Raw genomic sequence first — 21,293 nt, 5'->3', positions numbered from 1 at the left:
TAAAGACAATGGCACATATACACCATGGAATACTATGCAGCCATAAAAAAGGATGAGTTCATGTCCTTTGCAGGGACATGGATGAAGCTGGAAACCATCATTCTCAGCAAACTATTACAAGGACAGAAAACCAAACACCACATGTTCTCACTCATAAGTGGGAGCCGAACAATGAGAACACAGGGACACAGGAAGGGGAACATCCCACACCAGGGCCTGTTGGGTGGTGGGGGGATGGGGGAGGGATAGTGTCAGGAGAATACCTAATGTAAATGATGAGTTGAAGGGTGTAGCAAACCAACGTGGCACATGTATACCTATGTAACAAACCTGCACGTTGTGCACCTATACCCTGGAACTTAAAGTATAATAATAACAGAAACATTTAAAAAAAAAAAAAAAATCATTTTTTTGTTTTACCTTGAAAATCATTTTTCATCTGTCTTATTAGTCTGAATTCATCAATGATGTGAAATATATAATCATTTGAATATTTCCATTCTCTTAGCTTGTTAGACAACAGGTATACATTTAAATAGGTAGAGTTTATTTTTATTTTTTGTTCTTATTTCACAATGAAGTGTTCTAAAAAGATAAACAGTAGTATATACAGAGGCTACTGTACAAAGCACAAGGTTTTGTCATATGTATTTTCAAAAATGTTTACTGAATAAAATTAATACATGAATAAAACAGGAATCTGTTACTCTAAATCCCTTTAAGGTAGTGTTGGTCACAATGGACTCATTTAATTTTAGAACATCTATTTTGAATGTTACCTTAACTTGGCCTCAGCAGAATTAAACCAATGCTTAAAGAATAGAGCACATCTAGGGCAAAATACTCCCAATCCCTACTTTTGAATGATGCAAATGAAGTACCTGGGAAAAACAAAATGGTATTGTATATTTTCTTGAGTGACCAGAAAACCACATGCACTTTAAATTTAGATATCTGACAGGGAAGTGTTACATGTCTGTGGCAGGATTAATTTTTGCTCTGTCAGAACTGACCTGGTGCTATAGTTATTTTAAGCGCTAGAAATACAGAAGTGTTATGGTTGCCAAATACTAGGTGCCATCTAGCGGCCATTGGGAGTTAAGACAAATGTTCACAATAATTCAAAAGTATTCCTATTATTTCCCCGATTTTTAAAATCACTTTTAAATCATGGTGAGCTACATTTATTGCTTTCTGAATTATACAATCCAGCTTTTCCAGGTTTCAAATCCCTCAAATTTATATTTCTACAAAGGAAATATCCTTCAGGGCTATTGCTGTTAGTGTTAGAATCTCGATTGGTTTAACTTTTCAACTTTGGGTCGAGAGATTTTCTTTCTTGATTTTAGTAGAAGGGATATTACCCGTGTAATGCATGCTAATTAAAATGAGTGTTGGAGAGATTGTATTGTTTTCCAAAAGGCTCAAATTTATGTTTTACTTTTCTTCCCTAAATTAGAGTTGTTTATAATTTGAGGATGTCCTTCCTAGGTAAACTAAGGGTCAAGTAGAAGCATTTGAGTGATATTACTAATTTCTATAGTTAATCATTTTGAATGTGGAGAATTAATAGCTTTGGATTTGTGTAAAAGATAGATGCAAAGTTTCATGAAAACCTTTAACATTTTGGAATTCTTAAATAGACAAATTTTGATCCAGTGAGAAATGTAGACAAAATCCAGGTCTGGTGCTTTCTGTCTCCAAGAACTTGTTGGAAATAAAAAATTAATAAATTATAGTGTATTTAATTGTCTTTGGTAAGCATAATAATGTTGTGATAACACTATTTGATATCGATACTTATTCTGACAACAAAGAAATAGTGAATAAGATTATAACTCATTTTACCAAATGAAAGTAAAAACTGAGAAACATTAAACACTATTATTATCTTGCCATCTGGCATTTATATACATTTATTATGTAGTTTTGATGCAGCACATTGGTTTTATTTTGGCAACAGTGCATCATTTATTTCTTTTGGGAAGTCATATTCAATTTGGAAAATTGTACATTAGCTCTGTGGTAAAGCAAAGGTTTTATTAAGGTTCTGTAATTTGGACTGAAAAGACACCATTTCAGTGTCACAATTCTGCTGTGCCTATAAGAAATGAAATACTTAGAACTTATAAATATCATATGCTTAGTAGGGATTATATACAAGATCCCTGGGCAAGCGCTATGTTCAGTCAATCAACAAATATTTATTTTACTTATTTATGTATTTATTGAGACAGAGTCTCCCTCTGTCACCCAGGCTGGGGTGCAGTGGTGCGATCTCAGCTCACTACAACCTCCACGTCCCAGGTTCAAGCAATTCTCATGACTCAGCCTATGGAGTAGCTGGGATTACAGGCGTGTAACACCACGTCTGGCTAATTTTTGTATTTTTAGTAGAGACGGAGTTTCACCATATTGGCCAGGCTGGTCTCAAACTCCTGGCCTCAAGCAATCCGCCTGCCTCTGCCTTCCAAAGTGCTAGGGTTACAGGCATGAGCCACCATGCCTGGTCAACAAATATTTATTGAATATATGCCATTAGCAAGGAGCTAGGAATATACCTGTGAACAAGAAAGACAATGTTGTCGCCTTTAAGAGGATAGGATCTTAAGAGTAATATTTAGAAGAGCTATTTGATGGATAAGTAAAAAATAATAACATTTCAGTTAGTAAAAAATAAACTTATAGTGGATTGGAGAATGAGACAGTTTAGATGCAAAATAGAAAAATATTTAAAAGGGTCCTTAATAATTTACTTGATGATTTGAAAATATTGGAAACTACTTTTATAGGCACTCCTGTGGGCACTTTATATTTAGACAGTAGTTTGATACAATATTCCTTCCTATCATAACCCATGCTGTTATAGTGAGTTAACACCTGTCTCTGAGTTTTAAAAATTAAGTACTAATGAAAGCAGTAACCCATCACTATAACTCTGTGCCTCACTATATAAAGCTCTGAAGAGATGTGTGTAACCAGATTATTGAAATATTTAACTCACTAGGACATAATATGAAATTATTTTATTTTTTTACCAATCATTGCCCCAATAAGGACTATGTTAAATCTTATTTTCCTGATGGGTAACAACAGATCTTCTAAGAATTTTTAAGCAGATTTCCAAGGCTTTGCAGTCATTTCCAGTTATCATAATCTATAATTCTAATACCAGAATCAGTCATTTTAATACAAGATGATTCAAGTTCAGTTATCTGCAGCAGCATCTATTTAATCAGTAGGAAATGGGTGCATCCCTTGCCATGCCAAAGAAGAGGAGTGGCAGTTTTGATCGTTTGGAGGCTGTGGGACAGAACAAATGCTAAATTCAGAGAGGACAAGGGAGGCCTGATTTGAACACTAAAATTTCCAAAATGAAAGAGGGAATAATGGTAGAGAGGTATTGTGATGGAGATTAGTATGTGTGACACATTAAACCATTGCTTAATTTATGATCAAAGTAGACTTCGACTCCTCTGCTTTCTTCGGCCTTATTATTAATACTCAGCATAGCCCAGGCAACACAGCAGGGAGTAAATAGTGTGATTTTCATTTTAAGTTGAAGGCCCATTAATTGTTTGCCAGGTTCAAATACAAGATATCTAAGGAGGTGAAGAACTGGAAAATGTTGAGTAGAAAAGGGAGATGGTTGAATTCAGTTAAACAACCAGTAAAGTGTATCACTAACTTACTAGTAACTGGTTATTTTAAACACAATTGATTATATGGATGTCACTTTAGGTAGCATTCTATACTGTTTAAAGTCATTTATAAAATACCTAATTTTTTTTAAAATGCCATTTCCTTATTTTAAAAGCGATGAGTAAATAAAATCACTTTTTGAACTTATACTTTTATCCTTTATGTCTATTTTATTTGTGAAACATACATATTGAAACTATGCCTAGAAAGTTCTTTCAGTTCCTTACAGAAAATAATTCTATAAATACAAGGTTCTATTATTATTATACAGTGGGTGTTAGACAATACGAAGCCTACATGACTCAGTTATATTTGCAGAGCACTTTTATTTTTTTAGCACAATTATCTTTGTAATAGCATAAAATGCCATTGTGGGGATAATGCTCTATTGAATTGAAGCCCACAGAAATCTGTATGCATTTAGTACTCTGTATCACACCTTATTAACGACAGTATAAATGTTAATACAGTTTTTTTGCTGTAAGAAATGTTGGCTGTACTTACTTATTTTCATGTTTGTTTCTTTTATGATGGAAGTAAAGGAAAAGGAGATTAGGAGTGGATGAGACTTTTAATGGAGGTTTTGCTGGTAAAACGTTTGAATTTCTATTCTCATCGCACACTACTTGGTCAAGTGAGGAAACACATTGGTCCCTTTCTTCTGAGGTATCTTGTCTCCTTTGGGAATAGAGAAATAAAGAGTTCACATAAATGATATTTACAAATATGATACAAAATATTACTCATTTTGTCTCTGTGGTAAAAATCTTTCTAACATGAATGATATGCATTCCAATATTCATAAAATTAGATAAATACAATATCATTTGCTTGAGAAAAAGCAATATAAAGTAAAATTACTACAGATATTTATGGGAAGGAGAAAAATATGCCAGGGAGTAAAAAAGAAGTACAATATACCTGTTTAGTATAAGTAGCTTCTAGGAAGAGAAAGGGATATGACAGTGATATGGAAGTGCTGGGAAGGGAAGAGCATCTTTCCTTTTAAGTTACACAGAAGAGGGTAAGGGAAGTACTGGGTAGAGGAGGGTGTGGTCCCTGGCTAGGATTCCACCCCCATGGACCTAGGTGAGGACAGGCATTTCCTACCCAAATGTTGCATTTCCCAAGACCACCCTGACCTGCCACACCCCCATCCACCTGAGACCCTAGCAAGGCAGAGACAGAGGCAGCTGGAGTTGGAGAGGAGGACATCAGCAGAGGAACCCACAGAGGCACCTAGACGTTGAGAGGAGTGTATGGGTGGAGGAACACACAGGCAGCTGGACTTTGAAAGGAATGCATCAATAGGCACTGGCAGGCTGATGGGCCACCAACTGGCAGAACTAAGCACAGTTTGGCCAGGGCAGTCAGAGGACAGCCCAGGCCGCCTGGGCCACTGAGTGCCCCGACTCCAGGGGAAAACCATCTCCCTTCTGGCTCCCCCATCTGCTGAGTGCTACTTCAGCTCAATAAAACCTTGCACTCATTCTTCAAGCCCAGGTGTGATCTGATTCTTCTGGTACACCAAGGCAAGAACCCAGTATACAGAAAGCCTTCTGTCCTTATGACAAGGTAGAGGGTCTAACTGAGCTGGTTAACACAATCCTAGATATGGAAAAACTAAATGAGCAAAACTAAAAGAGCACCCTGTAACACACGCCCCCTGGGGCTTCAGGAGCTGTAAACATTTACCCCTAGACACAGCCGCGAGGTCGGAGCCCCACAGCCTGCCCTTCTGTATGCTCCCCTAGAGGTTTGAGCAGCTGGGCACTGAATAAGTGAGCCACACCCCCACTGCATGCCCTACTAGGGGGACAAGGGAACGTTTCCCATTTCAAAAGGAAGTACAGGAGTAGGAGGTAGAGAAAGACAGGAGGTATTGAAGAAAGACTTCGTCCTTTAAAAGTTTCTATATCTTTACCCTTTACCCTCCTCTTTTTTTGGAGGACTAGATGGAAAGTATTTTAAGGCCAGCATTAGCAATGTTTACGTTCATGGGTTCTTGCCTTAGAGTTAAATTGGACATCTGTTTAAACATAATAGATTTGCTTCTTGTGTTTATCTCCTATCCCTCAAACCCCATTGAAATGACAGTAAAGACAAAAGTAAAATTTTAGGCTAAAAGGAAGAATAAAATATTGGGGAAGAGATGAAAAATGGATAAAATCTTTCAACAAAACTTTAAAAGAAAGAAATCAAAAGGAAGATTGGTAACTAACTTAAGGTGGAACTGAGGCAATGTAAGATATGTATGTAAGAAGAAAAGAGAAAGCAAGAAAAGCATTGGCAATTTGCTTCCAGAAACTCTGAAAAACAGTGACTAGAAGCATCAGCTAATTGACAGAAGGTGGAGGATGAGATTGATGGTCTTATTCAGAGCAATTGGGTCCTTGGGGCTCCTCATTCTTCCTGAGAAACTCACTACCACCCCTCTCATTTTTAAAGGGCACACTCCTTCCTGATACAATGAATGAAAACAGATCCTTGACAAGGGACATTCTCAAGACATTGCAAAACAACATGAAGCTACTCCTATAAAAATAGAGAATCCAAAAAGTGACAGACACATGATAGATCATAAACAGTAACTGGAAATCAGAATGCAGTTGGAATTATCTTAAAAATAACACTGAGAATTAGAAAATAATGAAGCAATACTTTCAAATTTTAGCTTAGCTTAAAGCACCCAGCCAAATTATCAATTGTGTGAGACTAGAATAAAGATGCTTCCTAGTGTACATAGACAGAAAGTATATTCCCAAAACATTTTTTCTTAGCAACCTAATAAAGGTTGCATATTGGCAAAGCCTAAGTGTAAACATCATTTTGGTTAAAATGAAACATTCATTTACAATTACTGATGAGTTTCTCTACTTGGGAGTTATTTTAACCACAGATTCAATAGAATCTGTCTATGTTAGATATGTCTATGTTAAAACTTTCTAGTTTATGGAGTACAACCACATAAAGCAAGTGAGCAAATACCCAGAATGTGAAGGTATGAGGCACTATGTTTAGTATTTTCATGTTATTATAGTTCCCTTCCTGTGGTTTCACAAAGTAGAGCTGGTCTATTTTTAGATATAACTTTGCCTGCAAATGCAATCACTTTAGGAGACTTCTGAATTGCCTTCTGGGATTTTTTTAATATGCCAATTATTATAGGAAGAAAACAAAGAAGCTAGTGTGAAAGGAAGAAAGTAATGTTTAAAGATACGTTACTCTTCAGACTTCCAAGATTTCCTCAATGTCTACATTCTTGAAGATCTTATATACCTTTGATCTCATTAAGTATTTACTGAGCATATGTGGACAAAGTCCTCTACTAGGAGGTAGGCTTAAGATATGACCCTCTCTCAGTCACTTTAAAGTCTAGTTCATTTAGTTTATGGTCAAAATATACATTCCATTTCCTCTAGGTTATCCAATTTGTTGGCATATAGTTGTTGATAATAGTCCCCTTATGATTTTCTTTATTTCTGAGGCATCTGTTGTAACTTATCCATTTTTATTTCTGATTTTCAGTCTTTCCTCTTTAAAAAAAAAAAAAGAAAAAACGAATCGAGCTAAGGATTTGATAAATTCCTGGAAACATATAACATACCACAATTGAATCAAGAAGAAATAGAAAGGTTGAATAGACCAATAAAAAATAAAGAGATCGAAGTAGTAATTTAAAACCTCTCAACAAAGAAAAGCTCAGGACCACATGGCTTCATGGCTAAATGCTACCAAACATTAAAAAAAGAATGACTATCAATCTTTCTTAAACTCTTCCAATAAATAAAAAAAGGAAATATTTCCAAACTCTTTTTATGAGTCCAGATTTACTCTGACCCCAAAGGTAGACAAAAACACTACAAGAAAACTTTATGTCAATATATCTGAAGAACATAGAAGCAAAAATCCTCAATAAAACACTAGAAAATAAAATTCAATAAGATTATAATAAAAAGATTGTACATTATGACTGAGTGGGATTTATCCTTGGGATGCAAGCTTGGTTTAACGTAAGCAATTGGTCAATGTGATGCATCACATTAACAAAATGAAAAATTAAAACCACATGATCATCTCAATATATGCAGAAAAATATTTGACAAAGTTCGACATTCTTCCATAACAAAAACTCGAGAAATTAGTTGTAGAATAAAATGTACTAAAACAATAAAAGGCATGTATGATAATCAATGGGAAACACTAAAAACTTTCCTTTTAAGGTTCAATATAAGGCAAAGATGCTCGCTCTCATTACTTCTAGTACATAGTACCAGCAAGAGCAATGAGGTAAGAAAAAAAAGGGAATTCAGATTGGAAAGAAAGAAGTTAAATTATCCCTATTTGCAGATGACATGATCCTATATGTAGAAAAATCTAAATACTCCATAAAACTCTTAGCACTAATAAATAAATTTGCTGAAGTAGCAGGATACAAATCAACACACAAAAATCAGTTGCATTTCTGTACACTGATAATGACCTATCAGAAAAAGAAATGAAGAACACAACCCTATTTATAATAGCATCAAAAGAATAAAATGCTTGGGAATAAATTTAATCAAGGAGGTGAAAAATCTTTACACGGGAAACTACAGAACATTGATGAAAGAAATTGAAGAAGACACAAATAAATGAAAAGATGTCATGGGTTCATGGACTGGAAAAACTAGTATTGTTTAAATGCCCATAGTATCCAAAGTGATCTATAGATTCAATGAAATTCCTATCAAAATTCCAATGGTGTTTTTCACAGGAATAGAAAAAAAATCTTAAAAATTATATGAAACTACAAAAGATGCCAAGTAGCCAAAGCAATCTTGAGAAAGAAAAGTTGGAGGTATCACACTTTCTGATTTCAAATTATATTACAAAGCTATCATCATCAAAATTGTATAATCCTGGTATAATAACAGTCACATAGACCAGTGGAACACAATAGAGAGCCCATAAATATTTTCAGCAAAGGCAACAATAAAACACAATGGGGAAAGTTTCTTCAATAAATACTGTTAAGAAAACTGGATCTCAATATACAAAAGAATGAAATTTGCTTCTTATCTTACATCAGATGCAAAAATCAACTCAAAATGGATCAAAGATCTAATTGTAAGACCTGGAACTGTAAAACTTCTAGAAGAAAACAAATGGGAGAAAACTCAGGGAATAATTTTTTTGATATCTCACCAAAAATTCAGGCAAACACAACCAAAAATAAACAAGTGGTACTACATCAAACTAAAAAACTTCTGCACAGCAAAGGAAACAATAAATAAAAGTCAACCAATGGTTTTGGAAAAAATATTTGTGAATTATAAATTTGATAAGTGGTTAATATCCAAACTCTGTAAGAACTTCACACAACTCAATAGCAAAAAAATACAAAAATAAAATAAACAGGAAATTACCCTATTTAAAAGTGGGGAAAGGACCTAACTAAACATTTCTTCAAAGAGACATAAAAATGATCCACATATATATATGAAAAGGTTCTCAACGTAACTAATCATAAGGGAAATGCAAATTAAAACCACAATGAGATATTATTTCAACTGTTAGGATGGCTATTATGAAAAAGGTAACAGATAAGTGTTGACAAGGGTATGGTGAAAAGGGAACCCGTTTATATTATTGGTGGGAATATAAATTCATGCAGCTGTTATGAAAAACAATATGAAGTTTGCTAAAAAAAAAAAAAAAAAAATTAAAATAGAACTGCCATATGTCCCTGAAATCTTCTTCTGGGTATGAACCCAAAGGAAATGAACTCAGCACCTTGTAGAGATATCTGTATTCCTAAGTTCATTGCAACATTATTCATAATAGCCCAAATGGTGGTTACATATATTGGTGGTTACATATATAAATGGCTACATATACCATTTATATATGGTGTATATATAGATATAAATATAAATAAATAAATAAATATATATATATATATTTTGCCATTCATGATAATATGGATGAATCTCTAAGGAATTATGTTAAGTGAAATAAGTCAAAGAAAGACAGATACTGCATGATCTCAATTATATGTAAAATCTTTAAAAAAATCAAATATGTAGAAACAGAGTAGAACAGTGGTTACTGAAGGCAGGGGTGGGGTTGGGTAGGTGGAGAATGAGGATAAGTAGATCAAAGTGTAGGAAGTTTTGTAGGATGAAGCCTCAAGATCTGATGTATAGCATAAAGATTACAGTTAATAATATTATATTGAATACTGGAAATGTAATAGGATATATCTATACTATACTATTATATAATGCTCATTTCTTAGAGCATACATTTATAATTGTAAATTCTTTCTCTGCCCTTCAAGATATATGTAAGTCTTTAAAAAAGTTTCTTGCCAGTTTTACAACCCAAGAATGTCTTTCTCAAGGGTCTGGGAGCCATCCTTTTGAAATGTAACCATCAAGGGAGATGGCACCCCTCTCTCCAGTTTCTTTGTGAAGATAGAAGCCTAACTGGTGGCTACCTTGCTCCCAGTTCAAAACTACCACCTGTCATAAAGACATGAGTTTGTTTCTCCTTTGTGTAAACCCAATTACTAGGTGAATTTAGAATGACCTATGTAAAACAAATGATGCTGTCAAACCTTCTTAAGTAGTAGTTACCGTTTGCCCTGAAAACATGTGTGAAATGGGTCGTATCTGTTTGCCTTTATGTAAGGGTGAAATTTCTTTCTGTGTTTATGATCTCTTAGTAGATTTCCTGTGATAGGCATCATATTCTGGTTTAATGCTTTATCCAATAATAAAACTGTTATCTTTCCCATCTACCTTTGTGGAGAGGTTTTTGGGTTGGGAAGGTTTTGCTTTTAATTATATTTCCTCAGCAACATAGAAGTTTTTTCCAAATATAGCTGTTAAATATGAGTCACACACTCTCTCCACAGATCTGCTGAGTTAGAATTTCTCAGGGTCTAAGAATTTGTGTGTGTATGTGTGTTTTAACATTCCCTGGTGATAAATGTTGGACAAGCAATGAGGTCCCGGACTAATTTATTGTTCGTGTTGACTTATATAAACATTTATAAATTTCAGACATGTGAAATATTTGGTGCCCAACAAAAACATAAACTCCTAAATCGCAGAGGTTCTATCTTGTTTGAATTTTGACTTCTATATAGGATCAGGTAGTAAAGGCATTTGCCACATAGTGGTGACGTAACAAATCCTGTTTTGTTTGTTGTTCTTTTGACAATGCCTTGAGGAAAAAATTTATAAGCTCTCTCAGAAATGTATTTCAATTTGTCTCCCTTTTATCTATCTTTAGACACTTATCCTAAATTCCTACTATTCCCCTTAAAGTCCCATCATCTCTTCTTAGCATATTACTTAGCATAGTACATCATAAGCTTAATTTTCAAAATTTAAACTCTACTTGTAATTATTATTATTCAGGTCCATCTCATTTGTCCCTGTTTAATTACCATAAGAAAACAAAGAAAAGCAAAACATTCAAATCATTTTCCTTAATTTTCTGGTAGTTGTAAAACGTGATAGTGCTATAAAATATTTTCAGTTATATGGCACCTTTTATAAAAGTATTTACTCATTTATTAATATAATGCCATAATTTATGAGATTCATAGGAATTATACTCATGGTATGGGTGAGTAAATTTATTTTGTACAGTAGCCTGTGTTGGGAATATAAATAGGAAAGAAGTAGTTTATTTAAATATTTAAACTAATTAAAAATTTGAACTGCCAAATAACTATGTCAATATCCAAGTTTATTTCCAAGTTTTCCTGTGTCATCCTAATGCAAGCTTTATTATGATAAACTTTTCCAAACTAATGCATATGTTTGTGCTTGGATTTATTATTAATGATATGTGTTTATTATTCCGCCCCAATTCTTTTTTAAACAATGAACAACTGGATGTTATAAGAAGGATTGAAGTGCCACAGCCATTTATTGATTGGAAAGAGACCAAGTTATGTAATTTTTGTCAGTTTTTCTCAAAGATTTCCTGGTCAAATTCATCAGAGTTACTCATTGTTAAAGTAGTGCCTCAGGGTTTAGTTCTTGGACTCTATTATTTTCCCAGTTATTTAAATCCTGGGTTCATTTGGAGGCAATGCTAATTATCAAATTTATGCTGCTATCATGTGTGTGGGTGGTGTTTGTATGTTTTATAAACTGTGTTTGCTTATGCAACTTCCAAAAGAGTCTTCAAATATCATATTACTAAGCTGAATATTATCTAATTAACCAACAAGTCCTGACAGACTGGGAGGTTATCATGAAATAATCACAGCCCTCAGGTGCTCTGAGGCACTGGGTGCAGCTAAGTGTCTCTAATTCCCCAAGGGGGTGATTAGCTCATGATAACAATGCTCCCTTGAGTTGTTTTATTGCCTTTATAAAAAAGTCTTTATTGTGGAGAAAAATGTTTATTTTTATGCAGAAGGAAGATGGAGTTGACAGTTTAGACTGTAGAATGAATAGCAGTTACTTCTCACTTGTGGTCCCGGCCATGACAAAGCTGCTCATTTGGAATGCTTCTCAGCCAATGTGAGCATTGTATGGGTGAGTAAATTTATTTTGCACAGTAGCCTGTGTGGGGAGTATAAATAGGAAAGAAGTAATTTATTTAAATATTTAAACAAATTAAAAACTTTACTGCCAAATAACTATGTCAATATCCAGGTTTATTTCTAAGTTTTCCTGTCTCATCCTAATGCAAGCTTTATTATAAGAAAGTTTTCCAAACTAATGTATATGTTTGTGCCTGGGCTTATTATTATTGATATGTGTTGCTATACAAGCTCCGTGTTGACTACCTCAGTGCTTCTGCAATAAAGCCCAAATTTCATATAGGACAGTTGTAAAATTGTGTTTTCAAGTTAATGGTGTGGGTTTTCTATAATTAGAAAATGACCCATTTTGTAGAATAGCTGCATGTGAAAAACTGACCAATGATTCAATGCAAAACAAACAAACAAACAAAAACTTTGAATCATTTGGGTATTCAAATGAGTGGCCTCTGACCCCACGATCTCTTTAATCCCATGATTAAAGAGATCAGTTGATTTGGGAAATACAAATGAATACCAGTGAAACTGTGAGATAGACACCAGAAAGCTTTACCTCCTTTTGATGCTTCTGTATTTTCTCCACACAAATCCAATGCCACATCTACATACCAGAGTGAATTTTAAAATAGTCCATCTGACAGGTCCATAGGGTACCCAGTGGCTTCCACAGTTAAACAGAATAAAATGTGAGCTTCTTCTGATGACTGGTGAAGCCTCACAAGAGCTGTTCCAGTGACTTCTTAGACTTCATGCCTATCTCCTTCAAGATGCTCTATCTCTGCCAGCCTTCCTCCTCACACTGGAAAAGGCTACACTTTTCTCAGGGACTTCACACTTGTTATTCTCTCTGATTGAAGCATTCTTTCAGGTCATCACCTGGCTACCTCCTCTCACCATTCCACTTCCAGCTTGAAAGTCACCACCTTAGAGAGGCCTTTCCTTTCCACTCTCCCTAAAATGAGCATCTCACACATATTGTACTCTATTACCCTATTTTAGTTTCTTCATAGCACATATTAACTATTGAAATTATATCATTAATTTGAGGTCTGTATTCACCAAGCAGAATGTAAGTTCATGGAGGCAGAGACCATTTCTCTTGCTTCCATTAGAGCCTCAGCTCTTAAGACTAGTGTCTCTCATGTAATAAACAGGCACAGAAATATTTGTTTAATTAATTTGTAACCAATGTTACCATCATATATATTTTTGATTGCCTACTCATCATCCCTCGCCTCCCTTCTTCCTAACAGAACTGAGATTTCACTTTTCAACCTTCTGCCTTCAGCTAATCTACATCTGGACAAACTGGACCAAGGCCAGCTTCAAACAGTGGGTCCCCGTGGCAGGTGAGCAATGAATGGACATGCAGCCCAATGGAAGTCAATGAGACTTGATGAGGGACTTGGCAGAGATTTCTGAGAAAGTTTTAATCATTTTACATAAGAGTTTCAAGGACAAATTTTTCTTTGTTTCCTTGATCATTGTCATGGCACTTGCAAGGTGGAAGGAACTCCTTCATTTAATCAGGAGTGTTTATATCATTTAGCAAATATTATTTCTTCACAGTGAAGATTGAAAAACTGGATTTTCATGGGAGTTTAAATTTATTGTAGTGTTATTTTGTGTAGCCTCTAGGATCCTCTGATTCAGAGAAGCAAAGGTTGATCTTACGTAGAAGGCCATCCTACATGCACAGACAAAACCAGGCAAATCAAACCATTAAAAAATTACATAATTACTTTTTATTTATGTAAACAGTGTTTCATATTCTATTCTGCAAAACCTTAATGAGTTTATTTGCAATCTTTTATTTCCCATTTTATTAGCAGATAAGCTACTAAATACACTATTTAAGGGTCATAAATAAATGGTTTTGACTGCCATGGTATACCAGAAATAAATATGAAGTTCTCCAGAATTCCTAGGCCAACTTTTGAATCTAAAAGTCAGCATTAATGGGGGAACGTTTAGATGCCAAGAGGCCTGATATCTGAAAACTAAACATGATATAAATGTTAGTAAAATAAGTTAGAACTGAAGGAAAATATAATTTGAAAAGTAAACATGAGTTTAATCTTAAATGGGGAACTAAGCATTTAACGTTGAAATAGGGAAAAACACATATGATGAATAATATAAAAAAGGCTGGGCAAACTATATGAGAATATTTTTTGTTGATATAATGCTCCTTTCCCATTAAAAAGTTCTGTGCTTTATTTGTTCTCACTAAAATATGATACATAGAATATTTACTAATAAGCACATATAATTTTGAATAATGATGATAGTAGCTAACATTTATGGAGTAATTGCTGTGTGCCAGCCATTGTTGTTCTAGGATTTTACGTACATTAACTCAACTTAATATTCTTAATCCTAGAAACAGAGAAAACTATGGCAAGGAATAGTGACTCAGCAGCTCAAAGGGGAGGGACAAGAATTTGAACCAAACTGTCAGGCTCCAAAGTCTACCTGTGTAACCAAATTGTGTGAAACCCATGGCTGATTTGTAAACAAAATGTTTAACAAAGCGTATTTTCAGCTAAGTAAGACGAGTATAAATGCGTCTTTGGATACAATCCCCTCACCATCTATCAGGCCAAGTTCAGCGACCAATGAATTAATCATTACCTTTCTCCTGATGCAGAAGCTGCCTTAGTGTGAATATTCATTGAACATGGGTAAGTTACAAATAGTAAACAAAATACAGTTGTCATTGATGTTATTTATTCTTAATTGAGTTGACTAAAAACACAGATGTCGATTCTGCATGGTGGGGGGTGTTCAATTAAAATAGCATAAAATGGTCAGGTGAAGTGGCTCACACTTGTAATCCCAGCACTTTGGTAGGCCGAGGCGGGCGGATCATGAGGTCAGGAGATCGAGACCATCCTGGCTAACACGGTGAAACCCTGTCTCTACTAAAAATACAAAAAATTAGCCGGTTGTGGTGGCAGGCACCTTAGTCCAGCTACTCTGGAGGCTGAGGCAGGAGAATGGCGTGAACCCGGGAGGCAGAGCCGAGTGAGCCGAGATCGTGCCACTGCACTCCAGCCTGGGCGACAGTGGGAGACTCCGTCTCAAAAAAAATAAAAAAAATAAAATATAAATAAATAAATAAATAAATAATAATGAATAGCATAAAATGACTCTGGGACTCTTGAAAACAATTTTCAGAGTTTCTTAGCCCCTGTTAATATTCTACTTAGTCCACAAAATTGCCTTGACATTCTTTTTGATGTTTTCAATGATTTTTATTAGACTAATAAAGGCTAATATGACTATGGCTTGCATACTCAGAAGTCTGTACCATGAAAATGATTTCTAATGGGTACCAAATTAGATTGAATTTTAACAGAAGGAGTTGACCTCGTATAATGCAATCAGAGGAGCACATCATCTCTGTGATATTCTTTCCCCAATCTTATAACCCCAAGCTAATCATGAGAAAACAGCAGACAAGCCCAAACTGAGGAAAATTCTACAAAATACTGGACCCCAACTCTTTGAAAGTATCAAAGTCATGAAAGACAAGGAAAGATGGATAAATTATCACAGATTAGAGGAGACTAAGGAAATATGACTGAATAGAATGAGGTAACCTGAAGTAGATCTAGGAAAATAAAAAGGACATCAGTGGAAAAATATACAATATCTGAATAAAGTCTGTAGCTTAGTTAATGGTTTTATAATAGTGTATAGTCTGTAATTCCGGTAATATTAATTTAATTGTTTTGATAAACGTGCATGGTTATATGAGGTAGCAACAATAGGGGACGCTGATGAAGGTTTTGCAATACTATCTTTGTAACATTTCTGTAAATCTCATTATTTAAAAAGAAAAGTTGAAATGGATACACACACACACACACACACATACACACACACACACACACACATATATATATATCTCATCCCTCTCCCACCAAAAGGAGAGGTTAAGGCAATCTTTACATGAAGGAGCAAAATGACTTCTATGACTTGGCTCACACATAGTGGTAGGTATTGAAGTAATCCCTGTTACAGTGGTTAAGATGACCCTTCCCTTGTCATGCGATCAAAAGTCAGCATTGGCAGGCTTATGTGTTTGGCTCAGACAATCCATTTGATGATCTGATTTATTGTCTAGCTTATTATGGAAATCATATAGGCATGGTCAGAGTGTAAATGTCACTAGTACAGGGTTCTAACGATTGATTTAAGTCCTAAGCACGCGTATAATTGTATATGACTCAGCAAAGCAGGTTGCTCCGAGAAATAAACTTAGGGAATGCATTTTACGTACTGTTCCTATTTGTGCTTTATTTAAATGACAATGATTTAATTATTTTGTTGTTGTTCTTAGGGATTTAATAGTACTACTTTGGATCCTCCATAAAGTAGCTGTAAAATCAGATATATCCGTTTGTATGATTTAATACAAATTGACCCATATCCGTTTATATGAGTAATACCAAAATACATTAACTATCTTTTTTCTTTTTTCAACAAGTCACCACTGAACTGCATACTTGTGCTAAATTACCTTAACTTCCTTCTACTCTCATCCCTGTCCTATCCATATCTATGTTCTTTCAATAAATCATTTGGTAAGAGTAAACTATGCATACAATCTTTATCTTTGATTTTGATTTTATTATTTGTTTTACTTATATGTATTTTCTTGTTCTAATACTCAAAATAAATAAAACATTGCCTAACCACTTAATAGTTAAAAAAGTAAAATACAATATTAAACATTTATATAAGGGAATGATGATTCAATTTCCAAATCCCATCAACTTCTCATTTCTGAAATGCTGTCGCTGAGAGGCTGTTTCCTGCATTATTAAGTGACCCTTTTTGCTTCATGCTTAGTCACAATTTACATCTCTTTTCTGAAAATGGCATAAAATAATGTGCAAATGCTTTAATGCATTCCCAAGAAAGATATTTTCTTTTAATGACTCCTAATGAACCCCTGTTTTATGCAGGGTGTGAAAAGTTGCCAAGATGTGTAAAACAATTAGGATAACAAAAGGCATGAGTTTTAAAAAGCCATTTCACTTGTGTAGTGTGTGTGAAAATCCAGAATAATTCCTAAGGGAAAAATTAATTTTAATAAGCTTTTCTTCTTGCTTTAAGACTGTTTAAATCAAAGGCACAAAGTACTATGTATTAATATATCAGGAATAATATGAGAGTTTGATTCTGCAGAAAAAAATTATATTTCATCATCAACCTGTTACTCTATACTTGAACTATGGGGACAAATGTTTTTTATTAAGGTAACTATGTGTTTTGTCTCCTAGAAGCACAATATTCAGGTAAAAAGCTAAAAAGGTGAAATCTTAAATAATCTTTCTTGATGTGAATTTATTTATTAGAGAACATTGTTTCTGCTATAAGCATAATGATAGTAAATCTATTCTGGTGACACTCCTGACCTGAATCTACTCTGGAAATTAAATGTGTTTTCTCTTATGAATACACAAAATGTGCCTTAAAGAGATGAATTTTAGAGCCCATTTAATTAACCAGTGGTAACCAATAACTATAATAAAAGTCACAGGACCCTAGTCATCGCCGAGTGATGCACAACCATATCAGAATGACGGCCAAATATTCCCAACCCCGCGCTAAACGGTTATTGATTTAAAAAGTTAAAAATATTTCAGAAGGATGTAATACATGAACTTTTCAGGAAATGGTTATTTGTGAATCCAAACATAGCCAAGAGGAAATTTTCATATGATTTTAAATAGTTAAATGCCAAGGATATAGTACAGCATCTAAGGTGGAAGGGTCTGCATGCAGATTTCTAGAATATTTGTTTTTACTGGATACATCATTTCTAACAGCCTTCTTCTTTATCTTTTCTTCTACATTTGACTTCCCAAAGTACCAAATGATGAATACAATTTTCACAATGAATTGCTGAATGTGAAACATTTGAGGCAAAATAAAAGAGAGTGTTTCAATAATATCACAATTATTGAAATCTGGTGCAGAGTGGGAGAACAGATTAAGATTCATTAAGAATTTATGCTTTACTGTGGGGCTTAATACATAGGTGATGGGTTGATAGGTGCAGCAAACTACCATGGCACACATTTCCTATGTAACAAACCTCCATGTCTTGCATGTGTATCCCGGAACTTAAAATTAAATTAAATTAAATTAAATTAAAAGAAAAAGAAAAGGATTTATGCTTTAGAATCAGACTTATTTGGGTTACAGTCCTGACTCAGTCATTTATTAATCCTGGACTTTTGCTAAATAACTTATCCTCACTTTCATCAACTTTAGATGTGGAATAATTATAAATAGTCTCTACTTCATTGCATCCTTTTATGATTACATAATATACTTTGGCAGTTAGTTAAAACTGTGTCTTTGTAGTGGCTATGGAATGGTTAAGTCTCAAGAGCTTAAGACGCTGGGCGATGGGGATTTTCGTGTTGTTATATAATAAGAAAAGCACCGTAGCAGTCATGAAATGAGGAAATCTGATCTCCTCTTGCATCTCAAATAGAATATTCTCATCCTACCAGAAGGCATACCATACAGTTCTTGCCAGTGTGGCAGGACTTCGGAGTGAACACAGGATAGTGTTACCCTCAGCAGCAGGTAGGGGTGGGGAAGTGTGCTGTGGGGACAAAATGCCTGGAATGGGGCATGAAGGGCTACTGAAACTCTCCTGATGTTCTGCTGCTTAATCCTGATGATGGTTACCTAAGTGTGCTCACATTGTGAAAATTCACTGAGCTACACATTTATAATTAGTGCACTTTTCTGTGTGTATGCTACACTTCAATAAAATGTTTACGGTTTGTGCTCCCCAACTATCCATTCTCCTTGCACGCTTTGCTCTTCCATTCTTGTCACACTTTATTTACCATCTATTTTCTCCACTAGCATAAATGTTCTACATAATCTATAGTGATTTTCCTGTTTGTTATGTTCACTGTTGTAGTTCTAGCACCTGAAAAAAAAATCTCTGGCACATAATAGGGACTTCAAACATAGGTATAAATAAATCAATGAATAAATAAATAAATAAGAAAAAACACTGGCTACAGGTTGAGTGATGTTATAGAGAAAAAGAGAAAGATGTAAAGCAGATATTCAGGTTAAGAGCATTGGTTTAACATTAATTGACAGAGAATTAAGAGATGTATTTGCATAGCTACTTAACAATGTTTCAGTCTAAATATTATTTTTTTACTTCATTTACCTAAAAGAGGAAAGAGAATTTTATATGATGGACAAATCCGTACACTGAATATAACTTAGTAAGTGGAAAAACATCCTTTGAAGGACAAGTTTTGGCAGTTGTGGGTAGCACCCTTGCTTAAGATTAACTTCTGCTCCTGCAAACAGTTGCCCAAATGCACATGATATGTTTCTGGTCAGTTTCAGTTTCTAGACAATTACGTCACAGGGCAAGACCTAGATTGAAAAACAAAACACTGGAATCAAGTGTTTTTAGGCCTCTTTAACATAGCTGAACCGCCTTACTTAATGAAAGTATTTAAATATTTTAATCACTTATCATCAACCTAAAATTTCCAAATTGTTTTTGTGTTTAAATATTGAAAATTCTTATGCATGTGGCCTGATAAAGTGTGGATCTATGGGCAATAGCAAGAGAGGAGAAAGCATGAAAAATGGAGATTAAACACATCTGGGATGTGTCAAGATAATGAGAGCATAATGGTCAAATATGAACAGAGAGGACACATAAGAAAATGAATATTCACTTAATAAAGTGAACATGATGAATTTATTTACTTTGGCTTGCATTCTTTTTGAGAAATTATTTTATCAAAGAACTTCCTTAGTAATTAACATTAATAATTACATATTATATAATCAAGACAAATCACTGAAAACAGAAACTAAAATATTTTATTAATAAATTTGAAAATATAAACATCATTATAATATATTCCTTTATTATATTCTAAAGTAGCTAAAAAGTAACATTCAGAAGTACCTCCTAGAAGACAGAGACTGTACTAATTGCCTGCATGCACTTATTATTTTATAATTTTATAACTGTTAAATTTTATAACTATTAAAATTTTATAATTTTATATATCAGTGTTCACCCTTACTGCAACACTATCTGGTAAATTTTATTATATCTATCTGAGAGGAGGAAAGGGGACTCTTGGAGAGTTAATGACCACCCACGGTCACAAAGACTGGAAGTGGCACAAGTAAGATTTCAATCTGTGACAGATGGTCTGTAATCTTAACTTCCCTTACAATACTGTTCTGAAACAGAAATCATATACATTAATTCAAAACAATATTCTAGAGCTTCAGTGTGACCTGGCTCAAAACTTTTTCTTGCATTCAACACACAAGGAAAACACAAGAGCACTTTTAACTAAAAGTGAAGAATTTAAAGCAACAGAGAAAATTAAAAACAAATAACTATATGTATACTCTTGTGCTAATAAATTTAAATTACAATATAATACATGATTTTTGAAAAACATATGTTATATAAATTATCAAAATTGAATAAAACGGACTTCTGCTTTCCACCAATGCATGCAAGGAGCTTAAGTTCCCACGCTGTCTTAACAACAGTAAAAAGCTGAACAGATTGAGAAATCAACACTCTTCTTGGATCTGTAAGAGAGGTAAGTACACGGGGCAAACTACTGCCCACGAGACTGGAGAGACAGACAGGCCAATATAGGGAGACATGGCTTCCAGGTACAGAGCCTCATGAGTGGAGACCAGCAGGAGCCAGTGCTGCGGTAGGAATATCTGAATTGGAATTGACAAATTGCTGGAGGCTCAGTGTGGAAAAGTCTGAGAATTAAAAACTGCGCTGGACCCAGTCACAGAGGAGCACCTACAATTTTATGAGTTTTATCTCAACCAGAAGATCAATCAGGTTCTCATAGGAAAATATTGGAGAAACATCCCCTCATGCTTTAAGCAAGATGAGGATCTATTTTGAAACACACCAGAGCACTCTGTCGTCTTTTTTCTTTTCTTTTCTTTTCTTTTCTTTTCTTTTCTTTTCTTTTCTTTT

The 21,293-nt window shown here is 34.4% G+C and overlaps 1 long non-coding RNA gene across 2 annotated transcripts in view; it reads left to right on the top strand.

Moving 5' to 3' along the window:
* LOC108527636 (uncharacterized) overlaps window positions 1–21,293 on the top strand; it is an 84,062-nt gene that overhangs the window by 49,687 nt on the left and 13,082 nt on the right. For both annotated transcript variants that reach the window (XR_001884871.1, XR_001884870.1), the window contains 3 exons: window positions 12,124–12,245; window positions 13,507–13,602; window positions 14,904–14,937. This is a non-coding gene — a long non-coding RNA (uncharacterized LOC108527636). The remainder of the gene's footprint in view (window positions 1–12,123; window positions 12,246–13,506; window positions 13,603–14,903; window positions 14,938–21,293) is intronic.

Source organism: Rhinopithecus bieti, unplaced genomic scaffold (genome assembly GCF_001698545.2).
Source record: "Rhinopithecus bieti isolate Rb0 unplaced genomic scaffold, ASM169854v2 scaffold_4914, whole genome shotgun sequence".
Classification (NCBI taxonomy): domain Eukaryota; kingdom Metazoa; phylum Chordata; class Mammalia; order Primates; family Cercopithecidae; genus Rhinopithecus; species Rhinopithecus bieti.
This window is presented reverse-complemented; position numbering and strand designations above follow the sequence as displayed.